This window comes from Bombus pyrosoma, linkage group LG8 (assembly GCF_014825855.1).
Source record: "Bombus pyrosoma isolate SC7728 linkage group LG8, ASM1482585v1, whole genome shotgun sequence".
NCBI lineage: Eukaryota > Metazoa > Arthropoda > Insecta > Hymenoptera > Apidae > Bombus > Bombus pyrosoma.
The window spans coordinates 2870374-2887314 of record NC_057777.1 but is presented as its reverse complement, the minus strand read 5'-3'; the positions used below and the strand labels follow the sequence as shown (position 1 = coordinate 2887314).

Here is a 16941-nt window from a genome sequence, read left to right as displayed (position 1 = left end):
TCGAATATATAGGCCTTTCGATAAGTGTTCTCGACTCGGTTTCTATTACGCCTCGATAAATCAATTTAGGTTGGCTTTGAGTGTTTTGGATTCAAGGAGCGTGATATAACTTGAAATATTGCCGATTGCATCTCTAATCGTTTAATGCGTGTGTATAAAGGCATGGATTTAGCGATGTTTAGTTTAGCTGATTATTTTCAGTCGTTGATTCTTATGGATCTGAGAGTTAGGATGTTTATACGTGCTTTAATAAATTTCTATCATGCGAATAATTTATTTAGTATCTGTCAGTGGATATCAGTAACATAAGTGATGATTCCGAATTTTAATAAATAGAAAAAAAACCTATAACAGGACGTAAATTGAATGTACAATAGAAATAAGAAGAAAATATTATATCTTTCCATTTTAGATATAAATAATTCATTAAAACTCCGCCTGGAATCGCTTATTCCTCCAGTTTCTTCCTATTTTAGAATACGTAAATGAATTTTTCTCTGGTATCGACCACAAAAAGTTAGTCAATCACAATTATAAAATAGGAATTGAAGCTTTACAAACATGATAGAAACGTCGTCGCTCTTATTTGTCTACTAAACGAAATATCTATATATAACGGTAGGAAAAGCTAATATTTTTCACAATACGGGAGGGAATAATAATTATTCCGTTGAAAAGATAAAGAACGATAGTAATAATTATACCCCTAAAGAGGTCAAGAATAACAACTATTCCTCTAAGATTATATAAAATAACATTGAGTAGAAATCTATTCGCCATCTTCTACGTTGCATTAATTATTAACTCACTTTAAATTTATATACTTTCTTCTCACTCGTCAATTTTAAATTACCAAGTTGAATATTTATAAGACGCATAAAATAAGAATGTAGAAGTTCAGAAAGTAATTTCCTATCATTTGAATAAATTAGAATTGATCGAAAAGTAAAGTCGAAAAATAGATGATAAAATCTAAAAAAAAAAAAAAAAAAAACCAAATTGATTTCTATATTATTATTATTATTATTATAATTTATTTATCGCAGTGAGGCACAAAGTCCAGTGGAATCGCTCTGAATTAATTTCTACGTCTGATAGCAGGAAAACACAAATGCGAAAAGATAAAGAAGGACAACAACCAAGTAAAAAGCAAATATAATAAAAAAAAAAAATAACGAAAAAAAATATTCAACGAAGCAACGACAAGTTGTCTGCATCGATTAAAAGGACGAAAGGAACTACATTCCCAACATACTTCTACGAATGGCAAAAAAGCTCCGTAGAACGAGTTTCGGCGCGTTCATCTTTTGAAACGGGACGAAATCCGTGGCAGAGGCACCAAGAGCTGCCATTTAACCGTGGCACGTGTGATCTGCGCACTTGGCACGCGACCAAAAGCGAGAGAATAAGACCAAACTCCGGAGATGACGTCACCAGGTGACTAGTATCGCGAAGACCGGACGAAATCTCCGAGAGCGAGGCCATCCGATCATTCCCGTTTTGCAGTGTGTTCACACTGTGAACTATCGCCAGGCACACGCTTTCATCGACGACGAGGGGCAGCAACAGGTTCCACTCTCTCTGTTTTTACGGTTCCACCGAGGAAACGAAGCCCTTTCGACTCGCGACGAAAGCTTTGTCTCTGCGATTTGCTCGATCGAAACGATTAGAGTGCGCTTACTTCCCCAAGGGGGTCGAAAAGTGTTTTCGATGCTTAATAACGATTGCTCGATGCTTTTCTCTGTTCGAACTGTTATTGTTCGCAGATTTACTATTTGAAACTCGTTGTTTCTAGGGAATTTTTTTTTGTCATTCTTAAAAGTACGTTGGGAACGTGTTTGAAGGTTTTATCCGGTTGATTACGAGATCGTTGTCCACTCCGTTTGATATCGCTTTTAGGTTGCTCTCTGAGAAGCTCCAACACTCTAACAACTCTAACTCAGCTCTAACAACTAACATGGTTTGGGGTGGTTTTCATCGGATACATTCTACGTCTATCTCGATGCACTCTGACCATCATTTAAAATCGATAGAGCAAATCAACAATAGAATAAGCGAAATTGCTCCTCTTTTATGGTGATTTTAGTTAAGAATCAAAGAAATCAAAATGTGCTTTGTCCTTACACGTCCTAGAATTCTTGCGTGCTCATAATTCACCGATAGCTGAGCTTCAACGTTCTGAAGCTCTTCTAGTACTTGTTACTTGGAAGTTACACTACAGAAATATTTTTCTATCAATCTGACGCCGCCATACCGTAGATCTGATTTTTTGGTATATAAATATTCATTGGTTCAAGCGTTTTATTATTTATACGTTTTAGTATTCAAACGTTTCGGTACACGAATATCCTACTATTGGGATGTTTCGCTATCTAAACATTCCACTATTTATATATTTTATTTTCCATATGTGCACGATGCATAAAATTTCCCATTTCAATTTTACTTAAAATCTGGTTAAAACATTGCAAACAATTCTTCCTGTTTGCAAATTATCGTGTGACGAGACAAAGAAATTAGCTAGAGAAGGATCCTTGAAGAAGATTCCTTGCTTATAAATCCGACTATCCGACTTCTATCATGCTAAAGTATAGATTTTGTCCACTTGTTACCGGATTGACTGACGAGGCTATTTTTCTATTCGAAATCTCAAACGGATTTGTCGACCGTCCACAACAACTCCTTGGCCTTATCAACCTCCACGCATTGTCCTATTCTGCAGTCTAAGTCCCATTCCTTCTATCCTCTGTTCTTCTCCTCCAGACTTCACCATACAGACGCCCTATATGCCAATTATTTATGCAATTATTCCAACTTTTTTCCCACCTCAACCAGCAACCTTAGAGAGAAGGTTTATGTAACTTTAGCTAACCCGAGCGATGCACTAACGTAGTTCTAACACTTTGAGAACCGTATGCTCAGACAAGCATATAGCCTGAATTCCCGCGTATCTTTGGGGCGATTGGAAAGATACAAAAAGATCGCTAGGCAAGTTCATTCTGATTTACATTTCGATCCGATATACATCTATTGAATTATATAAATTTATATAAAATAAACTGAATTATATAGGTGGCATTTTGTTCTACAACTTTTCTCCACCTCTCACGCGACTCGAATATTCCATGTTTGCTGAACCTCTCAGGTTTCTCGGCGAGAAACTTTTCGACGTGATTTTTTATGTCGACCAGATTCCTTAGAAATCGGAACGAACTTCCCGAGCGACCAATATTATATCTCATTTTTTTTTTTACTGTTTCAACAATAGTTAACATTTTTATAGGATATGAAGTATGTAAGACGTCTGCAGTCTGCAAAGTAAATTAATTCGTCTTATTGTCTCACAGAGACTATGTGATACTAATCTTCCCCTTGCTTTGTAACCACCTTCTCGCAGAAACAGATCTTATCCCGTTTAATTAATAAATTAAATGAAATTACATGAAAACGTGAGCAAGATTGCAATACAAGAACTTTAGAATCAAGAATTAAAGAAGTTCTACCTTATTTCATTTTAAAATTAAAGATACCTCCTCGTTTCTCCATTCCTTTCCAAGAAAAAAAAAAAAAAAAAAAAAAAAAAAAAAAAAAAAAAAAAAAAAAAAGAAAAGAAAAGATACGAAAACGATGAGGATTCCAATATTTTGAAAATCCCTGTCGAATCGAAACAGAGGCACAGACACCTAGTGTTCCTTTCCCCGAAGAAAGTTTCTCTGTGCCAAGTGCGTCTTTAAAAAGGGGTGAAACCCGTCGATCATTATAACACAGTTTCAAGGTGGTCGAGTGACGAGCTACAAATTGATCCTCATTCACCCTTCTCTGCTCGTGTATGCGAGGGAAAAAGCGCGCGAGCGCACCGAGCAAAGTTACCCTGAAATAACTCTTGCAGATTATGCGAGGTGAAAGAAGATAAAACGCGTATAAAGAGGCTAGTGAAAGTGCGAACTAATTTAACGTGTAAACTACTCTTGGCCTTTACAACGTTAATCTTCGCCAAAGAAATCCAATCGATCTTTTATTCTTCTCTCTCCTATTTTCTTCTTTTTTTTTTTTAATTCCTTTGCGATTGCCAATAAAATTTCTCACGTTTAACTTCTACAATTCTTTAATTCGATTATTTATTCGATTATTTAATTACATGGAGGATGAAGCAAGTAGAATACGTGCATTTACAAGACAGATAGTTACCGAGCATAGGAAAACTTGCAAGGAGAAAGGAAAATTAAAGCGAAATATAAATGACAGAGCGTAATTATACGGTAAATTAAAGATAAAGATAACGTGTCTCGTAGATCGTTCGCTCGAATGACGCATCACTGGTGAAGAAGAGATCTATGGGGACTGATAAAACTATTAACTATAAAGCAAATACGATTTAAAATATCCGATGAATATGTTTAGACTTATAAACGAGACATTGAAACGGTAACGGCTCCCTTGATGATTCAAGTTATTTTTTACTCGAAAATTGATCACGAAATTAATATTTCGTACGTACCTTTTATCATATTCGCAACATGTAGTACTTACGATTTAAAATGTAAAATAAAATAATAACTTTTAAAAGTTATTTAACAATTCTCTAATCGATATTCGTACATAGTGATTCCTAATTTCCCATAAGTGTCCTAATAATATTTATGCATGGGGCTGCACGCATGTGAAATTTCGAGGATTGAAAAATGAATTGGCTAAGACGGCGAGATCAGTTGGAACGATGGATCCAGGGTATAGCTTGGTTAGATATAGCGAGTCGATCACAATGATGCGAACGTGAACGAAGAGTAGGTATTCGTCGTTGTTACGTTCGATTTGGACGATGATCAAGGTGACGAGCAAAGGGCAGAAGAACGAATGTGACGTTCCATCTGCGTGTTATTCGCCGATCTACATTTACATACTAGGTGTTTCGTAGCAAACAAATCATCCAAGCCGAAGAAAAAATGTCCTCTGTCTCGGCCTGTATATCTTAATTTTAAGTATTAATACTCTGTGGAAATTTATTCCCTCATTATCCTATAATTTATTATTACGTAATACATGTATTATTCCGTCTGTATCTTTTCATATTCTTCGAAGGAATATTTTGATGAATTTTACACAGTAAATTCGAATAGAATGTGAGGAATATTTACATATTTCGGTAAAGCACAATACATGTCGTGGATCTTTTAGAATTTTTTTTTTTTTTTATTAAAATACGGTAGAATCTGCACGAAGCAAAGAACCAAGACTCTTTAGGTCGGATATTATTTAGTACGTTATTTTAATTAAAATTTCTACTCTGCCCTTAAATGTATCAAATACGTGAAACATAGCTCCGAATTGAACAATTCGGAGTAAAATTTTACCATCTTAAAAGTAACTTCTATCTTTCCAAATTTCTCTCCTTCCAAATATCACAGATATAAATTTACACGCAGTTATCCTATGCAGAGAGACTTTTAAGAATAGAAACTAGTATTTGCCAATTAATCTGAACTCATTGAAAAATTACAAATATAACTTTAAACACAATTTTTTAAACATAGGGATCCTCAAAGTTGCAGAAATATTAGCCGCTCAAATTAATTTACATTCTTCTAAATATTCCAGCTGTAATTTTCAACTCGACTATCCCGTGTCCAAAAAGTCGAAAAATTCCAAATATGACTTTAAACACAATTATTCCATGCAAAAACATTTTTAAAGATTGGGATCCTCAAAGTTGCAGAAATATTAGCCGCTCAAATTAATTTACATTCTTCTAAATATTCCAGCTGTAATTCTCAACTCGACTATCCAGTGTCGAAAAAACGCTTTCAATGATAGAAATCCGAAGAGTTGGTGTGAAGTTTTTAACAACACACCCTGTATACAAAACGTTTGGCGAGTCGAATCGAATATTTCTCAATGGAAAATCTTCTCGGATAGCGTTGCGAGAGGAGAATTTGATTGCTTAACATCAGAGAAAAAGAAATTCGTTCTTCGAATCGAGCAGCTCACATGTTTGAGAGTGTTTATTTAAATTGTTCGAGAAAATGTTCGTAAAAACACGCAGACCGGCGTCCGGCAGACGCCACGAAACTTTTGCCAAGGGTTAATGAACAAGATATGTTGGCCGACGATTTCAAAATGTTATATTACGACTACGGCCAGATGCAATTGTCAAAATTGTGTTGGCAACGCGTCACAACCAAAGACTACAGGGTTTGTCTGACTAATATGCGCCTAGGTGGCACATTAACTTTTAATATGGCCGACTAGTATAAGGTTCTTCCACTGTAATCTATTTTCTATATGAAATTGCCTCTATTACGTTTGTAATATTTATTTGAAATTAATTGATCGATATTTAAACGTCACTGTAGAATTTGTTCTATTCTCTCATATTAATATGGGAATATTTGAAAAAGATCAACTAGGATTACAGACGATATACCCTTTAAATGAAAAATAATATTTCTTAATAATATTATTTATATTTCATATCTGTATTTATAATATCTAATAACAATTTCTTATACCGACATATTCTATGCAATAGTTTCTCTTATTTCAGATACCGTAGAGTATTATATATATCGTGGAACAATAATTTTTTGATAATTTACATCAGCGATAAATAATCTAGAACGAGCGAATATTATATCGCGAACTTTACGTAGTATGATAGAAGGAAATTGTTACGATGTTCTGGATTGGAAATTTCATTGAACTGAATAAAGTGCTGATGAAGAAAGGGGATAAGAATGATTGAGGTAAGTGCGGAATATTTTCTTGGCTTGAAAGGACGAGATCAACATCCAAGCTTCAAAGTAGAGGAATGTAATATTGTTGCATTAAACGAGAAGACGTAGGTATGATATAATCGATCGTATCGCGTTATTGTGTGACAGTGTAAAAGAATAAGATGTATAGCGTGGCATGAATATCCTTTTTCATAAGATATTCGCTCAAGTATTTTCACTACGATACGTTCTACTTGCTTTACGAGTTTTATAAAAATGTTGTAAATACCTTCAAGCTTTTACGGCTGAGAAATAATTGTTGAAATTTATTGGGCGTACAACTGAGATACTCTTTATTTATTCGCGCTTCTTCATAAAACATGAACGTTATTCGTTAAAAACCTAATGTCACTTACGTCCATAGATAAAGCAAAGAATTTACGATACGATAAATTTTCTTCATCGACGTTTTCACGAGAATCACGTCTTACTTTGCCAGTACATACAGCCAAAAATTTATTACAAGCTTCATTCAATTAAATTTTCTATCATCCGTTCCAAACGTTCATTCGACTTACCACTATCTTCGAATTACAATGAAACTCGAGAATTTCAAAAGTAATTGTTCGAATAATATGTCTAGAATTCCATCCGCGCAATCTCCAAAGCCATTCAGTTCCACTTTTTACCGTTCATTCATCGAAAATTCGCTGTCGTACTAAGAATTCATCGTTCCTTCAACCACCTTACGAAGTCATAAACATAAACTTACGTGCACTCGCCAAATCCCTGGCGAGCAATTGAAATTCAATAATAATTCCCATTCAGCGTTAAATCCTAAACCTAGGAAACCTTCGATGTCGACCAACGAAACAAAATTCTATTACAAATAGAATTTTAGATCCCGTGAGGAGCGCGCGCGCACGTGCCTTAGAAAATGGTGGGAACTTACGTCGAAACGTCTGCGACAGCCATGACGAACCATGATCTCCGAACCACCGATCGTTCCACCCTTTAATCCACGTGGATTCTCCGCACGAATTTGTCCGCAATCACATTTGCCATAATCGCGTCCGAATATTTCACGATCTCGATGGAATTCACGAAACAATCGAAACGACGTGGAGCGAACGTCTGTACGACGAAGCAAAACAGATGTAGAATTGAACGATACACGCACACACACGCGATGACGATGGTAGAATGGAAGAAAATGGCAAAGCAACGTTGAAGATGGTTCGACGGATGTCGTTTGAGAGCGACTTATACAGGAAAGTAAGCAAAATGTCGTTGACGAATGATACGCGTCTGCCTGAGACCTGCACGTGAGAGCAAAACAGCTTGAGGACTGTACGATACACGGACGATCACTGGCAGAGATGTATACTGGACCCAAGGAAGTGGCGAAGCAACGTGGAAGATCAACGTCGGCGAACGCCACTGGAAAAGAAAGGGGAATAGGTCGACGTGTATAGACGACGATGAGAACACGTTTCCTTGATCCTGCTCGGCGTGCAACTGGTCCCGCGTGTACGGCGAAAGATCGGGCATTTAGTGGTGAACCGAGATCAGCAACGGGAAGAGAAAGAACCGAACGAAAACGTAGGTCCGACAAGCGTGAAGAGACAGAGAGAGGAGAGGAATAGAAGTTGCCGGTGTGGCGTGGTGTATTAACAAACCGCGTGAAAAGATCCCAAAAATAATTTCGGCGTGAAGAAATAAATCCGGGTGAGGCGGTCGCGAGGGTGCCTAAAAGAAGGTTCGCCACCGGGTGCCTTCTGGGAATGAAACCGGCATACTATGCTCGAGTTATAAGAAGAGCGGTGTAGCGATCGCATCGGCTAGTCGCTAAAGAGTTTTGCCGCCGCGAAGAACGGGAACCAACTCGACAGAACAGAAATATATTACTCTAGAAACCTATCAGACGTTTTTGGAACACTTACGAGTTGCTATGGATACGCAGCAGCTTGATGGCGAAAAGTGGAGGAGAGAGGTTAGAAGACTGTCAGGCAGAATTCGGACACTTAGGAATCGCTACAGTCGTATGGGAACGTGATGGGGAAGAATGGAAAAACATTGGATAACCTAGAGAGGCTGCTACGAGTATTTCGAAACACCTACGGAAGCTGGCCGATGATGAAGAACGACAGAGTGGACCGAAGGAAGAGTAACATTTGATGTAGAGACCTGTAGGAAATGTTTGTAGCGCTTACGAATCTCTATAGCTGCACAGAATCGTGATAAAGAATGGGAGAATGTATAAAAGAACTATGAGAAATATTTGGAATAACTATGGATACGTTTGATGACGAACAACGGAGAAATGGACCAAGAGGAGAGTAACGTATAGTTTAGAGTTGCAACGAAAACATTCGTAACACCTACGAATCTTTATGGTTGCACAAGATCGTATTGAAGAATGGAAGAACGAATCGAGGGAAGAAGAGTGGATAACCTAGAAAATAATCAGAGACGTTTGGAACATCTAAATTGTATCTATGGATACACAGACGTTTGATGACAAAGAACGAACCGAGGGAACAGTTACACATACTCGATACATCTACAAATCTCAATGAGTGCAGAGGAAGAATCTATCTCAAACGTTTGAAAAACGTGTACGTACGGATACGCAGAACCTCAAGGACGAAGAACTAAAGTGTGAACGAAGGGGATGCTGCAATCGGACATCTACCAATCTCCATACTTAGAAAGAATCGTAATGACGAAAGATAGGAAACCATGTGGAGAACGTATAATCTGAAAACCTACCAAAAATATCTGAAGCACATAGGAATCTCTACGAAGACGCGAAATCGTGACAAAGAATGGACAGAAGAAACCAAAGGAAGAATGGCGTATAATGTAGAAAAGAGCCAAAAATATTTGAAACACCCACGAGTACCCACGAAAGCACAGAAGCTGGATGACGAAGTACAAACAAAGGGAATAGAGACCAATCAGACATATTTGGAACACCTACGAACCTCTAAGAGTGCGCAGGATCGCGAAGACGAAGAATGGAAGAAAGAACGGCGAGAAGAAGGAGAAAGGATGGTGTCTAGAGACCCATCAGACATATTTGGAACATCTACGAATGTTTCTATGAACGCACAGGGTGGATTCTGAAACACTGGATACTGGTTTGCAGTAGTCGTTGTTGTTGTTGTTCTAGTTTGTTGTTTGTATAGAGAATAGTCGACGTGAGAGAGAAGAGATAGTGATGAAGAGACCGAATATGCCGATGTGGCAAGGCTCGAGACGCAACGGCCACAAGGCAAAGGCAAGGCAAGCAAGCAAGGCACAAGCAGGCAGGACTTACCTCTGCTGTTTTTAGAACTCCACTCCCAGAACTGCGCGGGTCGAGCCGAGCCAAAACCAAAATACCACCGATATAGCTTTTCTGCGATGGTCTTTGTGTGCGCGACCAACCAGCTCTTTCCTTAGGACGTCCAACCGGCTTGCACCGGAGTCGAACGAACTAACCTTACCCTGACACGAGTCTACGACCACGAACATGGATGATGATGACGATGATCGAGACGACCAAGACGAGAGTTCAGACATTTCGATGGTGCATATAATAGTTTGAAGAATTGAATAATTCTGTTATTCGGTTGTTCGATGAAAGAAACGTTATCGAACCAAGTATCGGAATGTTGGAGGATGTCGAGGGTGGTTCTGTTCAAAACGACGACCAAGAATAGAAAAGTTTCGAAGGTGCATCGAGAGAAACTGTAGTCGTATTGGAATAATTTTTGTTGCTTTGGAATGTTGGAGGATGTTCAAGAATGTCGAAGGTGATTTTAGAACAAAAAAAAATAAAAATAAAAAAAAAGAAAAAATAATAAGAGAAAAAAAGAAGGAAAAACGAATGGACTTTCGTATTACGGGATTCTTGTAGGTGATATTGGTATGAGGCAGTGATTTGTGAAAGGGTTATCGTAACTGTAATTGATGGAGAAATTGGCAAATTGGTTTCTTATATTGAAAGATGTTGAAGGTGGTTTTGTCAAAATGGATTCTCCTTTTATGAAATATTTGTAGGGGTAGTTAAACCTGGTACGAGATAGTGATTTGTGAAGGGTTATTATGATTGTAATTGAGACAAGAATTGGCAAGTTGAGTTTAAATAATGGAATAATTTGGGTATTTAACTTTTGGTTTGAAGAGGTTTCATGGAATATTCTTGGCGTGTATTGACAGTGATTAACGTCGTGAATGATGAATTCTGGTTTTTGAAAGAATTTGCAAGTAGCTTGCCATTAAAGTTTCATTGAATACTAATTTTGGAAAATTCTGAGATTTTTAGAAAATTATTTTGAAAGGTTGTGTGTGAGTAGTGCGCAACAAAGTCTTTAACGAAGCTGCAAGGGACTTTCTGCTTCGAAGAAGTATATCTTTTTCTTTTGATAACCCAGTGACACCAGATAAACTAATTTCTTTGATTCACCATTTATTATATATTTTTACATAGAATATTATTTTTAAATATAAAATACTATCATTGTTTATGTCTGTTAGCGTACTCACTTCGTTTATATTGCCGATTGTATTACGATTTACGAGCGAAATTTTTATATACCTTCGCGCATCTAATCTTCAATATTATTTAAGTTCAATTTTTTCTCTTATTATCAAAAAATAAGCCACGAGTTACCTTTCTATTGCATGTAGGAGCCAAGATCCAGGGTCGGTGTTGCATTCACGACGGCAGTCCTGAAACACAGAAAAAAAGACACTCTTGATTTTTGAAAATTGTAAAATTCAAAGAAAAGTATCTAAGTTAATATTTATTTTATCTTTTATAAAATAAAAAGTAAGAGATCACAGCAATGACAATATTAAAGTTATAGTTTATCACGAGCCACGTGAAAATTTTCATCCGTCGGAAAGAAACGCTCTTGAGGACTCAAGTTTCTAAACCTTCAATTTCCTGAACATTCCAACCAATACAACTCTTTACACGTGTACATGACATGTATCACTTTATATATCACTTTCGATTATCAGTTTACCATTATCATTTTATACTATTGCAGTTACTTGTTCACAGAAGAGGGACAAGAAATTGTACATAATTCGTCCAATAAATAAATTAAATTTAATTAAAAGTATTTATTATCTATTCTTTCACGAACTGCCAGGGATCTACGATTATGAATAATGAAATAACAATATATAAAGACGCACATGTGAAATTGAGTTCTAACTGACTTGTATTGGTCGAACTTTTAACACTCCTCACACGAGATAATTCGAATTGAAACACGCAATAAAACATTACTTCAAACTAGCCCAAACCTATATCAAACTTAATCTAAACACAACCCCTATTGGAAAAAGGCCGATTAAGATCTTAAAATAATTGGAATCCAAGAATTACAAACGAAAACCAAAAGATTGCAAATCAAACAATAGCAAACTAAACGAAACCAATCCAAACCAAACTCAATTAAACCTGGAAAACATTATTATTCTCAAAATGAAAGAAAAAATAATCCTAATAACCAGCCAAATAATTGAAATTCGAAAATGAACCAAGATAGAAATATCCCGCGGACTTATTTTATTCAAACCAGCTCGATATAAATCAAGCAGAGAGATAGCAAACGAACGACATGACGTAACGTAATTCCTATCCATGCCTGTTCCTTCCAACTAAAAACCGATTTTCATCCATCGGTTTGGCTCGAAGCATAGGTTTGTGAAATTCTCGACGATCGAAATCCGCGGCAGCTTGTCGTAACGTCCAAGTTTCCATAATTACTCGAGGGCAATTGGATCAGCGAAGCACCAGTCACGCTGGAAGATTCGAATGAATTCTTTATGCCATCTTCTCCGTTCACCGTATTCACCTTTAATCGGGTTAACGGAGCATGGAAGCTTCTCCAAAATAGCGGTCGTTATTAATTTAAGCCACTCTTAATACGGTTCCATACTGCCTGCCACCACGAAAATCGTTATCGTTCGTTCTGTCTTGCTTCGATCGGAATGAATCGCCATTTGAAAGATGGCAGAGTTCGAAAGTTCACACTGTTCTCCATTTATTTTTTAACAGATTATTGGATACAGTATTTGGGTTGTCATATCAACGTTATATGAATGTCGTTTAGGAGATGACACTGTTTGGGCGTTTATAGGAAGTTTGCTTTGGAATATATGAATATCTATTAAGAGATTTTTTAATGGAACAGAATAATTTTTGTGCAGGCATATACGAAGGGGAGAAATCTGAAATTTTCACTCTTCAGCGGATTATCGAGTATAGTATTTGGGCTAAAATATTTTTCTAGAAATATTTCAATGGATAAAGTGATTATTGTGCAGAAAGAAAAAAAAGGTAGGAAATTTCCATTTTTTAGAGAATTATTGTACAGAGTATTTGGGATCAGATATCTTTCTATAAATTTCTCTATAGAAGATAATGATCTTTATGCAGCAACATAAGGATAGTTTTTTTTACGATACATTAAAAACTAGGAAAGGGTACAAGGAAAATTATATAATTTCGAAGGTTGTGTAACAAATTGCCCAATTTTCAGTTACCAATCGTACCACTACCGATCGCTCAATATTTTTTTAAACCGTCTTCCACTTCCTCTTCAACGTCCACCATTATTACAGCAGAATACATACGTCAGAGAAGTGTCAGCTCAAAAAGCGAGCCAAATCTTGAAGACCAACTGATTCATTGATGAGATCATGCAACTAAAACCAGCACGGTCGTGCCAAAATACCCGGAAATTTTCTCTTTTCTTACTTGGAAAAATCATATATAATATATTATTATATTACTTATGTGGTCATCGAATCATCGAAATATATCTCCATTCTACTGTAACAGTTAAGGGTTAATCGCAGGATGATAACAATAACTTCTATCTTATTAGAAGAATTGCAAAGCTTTAGATCATGAAACTTTCAGGTCGTCAGATGGAAACTTCGTTTTCGAGGTAATTTAAAGTTTTTGGTTTACCAAATCCAGAAGTAAAAATTTTACATCGCCAGATCTGAGGAAATTAATTTGTATATTTAGAAATCCGAAATGCGGAGTTTGAAGTTTTAGGTCACTAAATCTACAGAAAATTGAAGTTCTAAAACAATTAACGTTAAATTGACATTCACGATAAATGTTCGGAATAAAAATAATATTGGCAATAACTGGCGACTGTAACAGAATTTTACATCCGCAGTTTATCAACTTCAGAAAAACTAACATCTTAATTCATTAATTCCAAATATGAAATTTACATACTCAAAACCTATTAGAATAATAAACCCTGGTAAACACTATAAGAAAGCTAAAATTTCATAATTGAAAACGACGTTAACATTAATTTAAAGGAATTTGAAATTGTTAAATTAGAAAAATCGAACGAACAGTCGACACAGTTGGCGAAGAAACGAAGTTTTCAGGGTGAAACAAAGGCGACAATAATTTTTGCCTTCGCCGAAGCCGCCGACTAGGAAAGAGGAAGGCATAAAACGACATTGCTCCGGATCGGCACGTGCCACTCGATAAATCTGTCGGCAGCTGACGGCACAGCCGGCTGCAGCCTCCCGCCTGCACTTGCGCTTTCTCCCTTCTTTCTCCCCTGTGTCTTAACGTTTCTTCCGCCCCCTCCTCAACCTTCTTGCAATCCCTTCGCTCTTACGTGAACTCCTCGCGACCCTTCTTCGCGGCCACGCCAAGCGTTACATGTATCTTCGTGACTGAATGCTAGGATCACATCTTCGAAGCATTACATTATAATTGGATGCGTATTTTTATTTACGCAGAAATGCAAGAACACACAGAATTCGCGTAATATACAAAAGTATATAAAATACGCAAAGTTTATCAGCTATTATAATATTAAATTTCTATCACTCTGATAATTAATTCGCCGCTCTAATTATAATAGATTTGTCCATTTATTAAATGAATATTTGAATTGAAACATTCGCTGTTAATTAAAATATAGCGAATCGCCACTGAAATTGCATCTTTGTCCGTGAGAAGCGTCTTTATTTTAAGTAATAATGTTTCCTCTTCAATACTATTTTGTTTGTCTTTCACAAATGCACATAACCTATACTGTAAAAATTGCGTCAGCGTTGGTTAGCGTTATTACTTAGACAATAGAATTGACGCACAGAATGCGTCAATAGCAACGAATGTTAATTAGTCCTCCTGGAACCGAATCTTGTTCAGCTATGGTCTCTTTTCGTTAATTATTTATTACAGAAACATGCTTCCTCTAAAGTTTTTACAAGAAAGTATAATGTACTAAAAGAGTTTATTTCATTAGAAGTCATAGAATTTGCAAATTAGAACCTTCATAAATATAATATAATACATATAGATAATGAAAGAAAAATACTGTTACTAAATTTTAAATTGTACGTAGCTATATTACAATAAATGATCCTAACCTTCACCCACAGTATTATTCGTATGATGAACCTCTTTTGCTATTAATTTTTTCCAAATGCGACTGCGATTGTTTTTACGTTAACAAGGTTTCCACGATAAAAAGGATAAAATATATGATAGAATACATAATAAAGATCTCAAAATATATTGAGATAATAACAAATTCAATATACACAATGTGATTCGCGGGAGTGCCAACATGCGACTACCGAAGTTCCACTTCCCTCTCCAATTAGATCTATTCACCTGAAGGTGGTGTCGCTACAAGCGACCGCAACACTCAAAGCAAACTTTTCTTGAATTACTAAATTCCTAGAACTTTTAAATTACACGTATGTGTCTAACAAGAATAAGGCAAAATATATTTCGATCTTTTTAAATTACTTTCTTTACGATTCTTAAACTTACCATAGCATCTTTAAATATTTCTAGAATTAATAAATTATTATCTTCATACTAATTAATATTTTCTAGTAATTTTTATACTATAAATATAGTTAATGATACATGAAAGGATTAAGATTTACTTCATCAAATTCCATACTTTCTTTCATTTATTTTTCCTATTCACTAATTATCTAATATTAAAGTGGCTTATATAAAAATTATTATATAAAAAGCTTAAATATTATTTAAGTCATTCTGAATCACTTTAAAGTAATTCTGTGTATTTTACAGCAAGTATAATAAAGGAAAACTACGTGTCTAGAACTTCATTGACGTGTAAGAAACAAACATATCAAATTTCAAGATACGTTTCAGGATTACGTAAGAGAAGATTCACGAGGAAAACAGGAAACGAATTTTCTAGCTGAACCATTACGTTCTACTTTACGACAAATAATTGTAGATTCGTTTCTAGGCCCACGTTCTAAACGATCCAGGAGGGCCTGCATCCCCAAGAGAACGTGTGCACACGTGTATAATCCACGCTACAGCTTAGCACGAACGACGATGCTTCAGTGAAGGGCTTCTATGCTTCTACACACGCGTTCATTCGTGCCTGGATTACGCCGCTTGGAGCTAAACATTGTAACGCAGTGGAATTTGGACGAATTTCAAACGAACATACGAATTTTGCTTATTACATCACCAAATTACTAATTACAACTTGTTTCTTTCTTCAATTTTTACATTCTCCTCGAGAGAATTTCTCTAAATTTAAAATTCGATCGAATGTAAGTTTAAGAGGTTGTAAATTCCCATTTGTTATAATTTACTATCATTATATTATCTGTTCCAATTCGAAATGGTTTCCTACTTTTCATACTTTTTATTTATTTAGATTCTAATTTAGATAATTAAAATGAAACATTCAAAATTTATATAGTTACCTTTTTTTTTGGAGATGTTACGTATAATTGATGTCCTGAAGAGGTTATGTATAATTAAAGGTATAATTATGATTTTACGATTCAGAATATTTAATATCTCGTATATGAGGTCGTCTCTCGATTTTACCAGTCAGTATAAGGAATTTAAACATATTAACTTTTCTCTATATTCCTCATTGTACTGTTACACTTTAACCCCTGACATTTTCTTAACCCTAACAATTTCCTTGCACAACGAAAGACTTACGTTTAAGATCCCACGCGCTGCACATAACCTCAACCCTATCTTACAATAACCGTCTATGAAAACTTTCTATCGGCAAATACCAAAAGTTAAAAGTCGAACTATATGAAATATTTTTTCTAGTTTATTTTCTTACTTAAAGAAAGTGATTTACGTCGAAGTTCAAAGTATAGCGATTGGTAGTTCAAAATGCTAGTTAAAGATTATATTATATGAACCGTGATTATCTAATTT

The 16941-nt window shown here is 35.8% G+C and overlaps 1 protein-coding gene across 7 annotated transcripts in view; it reads right to left on the bottom strand.

Annotated features, from left to right (window-relative positions):
- LOC122570152 (myocyte-specific enhancer factor 2) overlaps nucleotides 1-16941 on the bottom strand; it is a 77128-nt gene that overhangs the window by 38474 nt on the left and 21713 nt on the right. For 6 of the 7 annotated variants that reach the window (XM_043732108.1, XM_043732109.1, XM_043732107.1 and 3 more), the window contains exon 2: nucleotides 11371-11429. The gene's annotated coding sequence lies outside the window, so the exon portion shown is untranslated. Of the gene's footprint in view, nucleotides 1-11370; nucleotides 11430-15128; nucleotides 15317-16941 lie in introns of those variants that run through there. The other variant, XM_043732101.1, reaches the window with a different exon arrangement.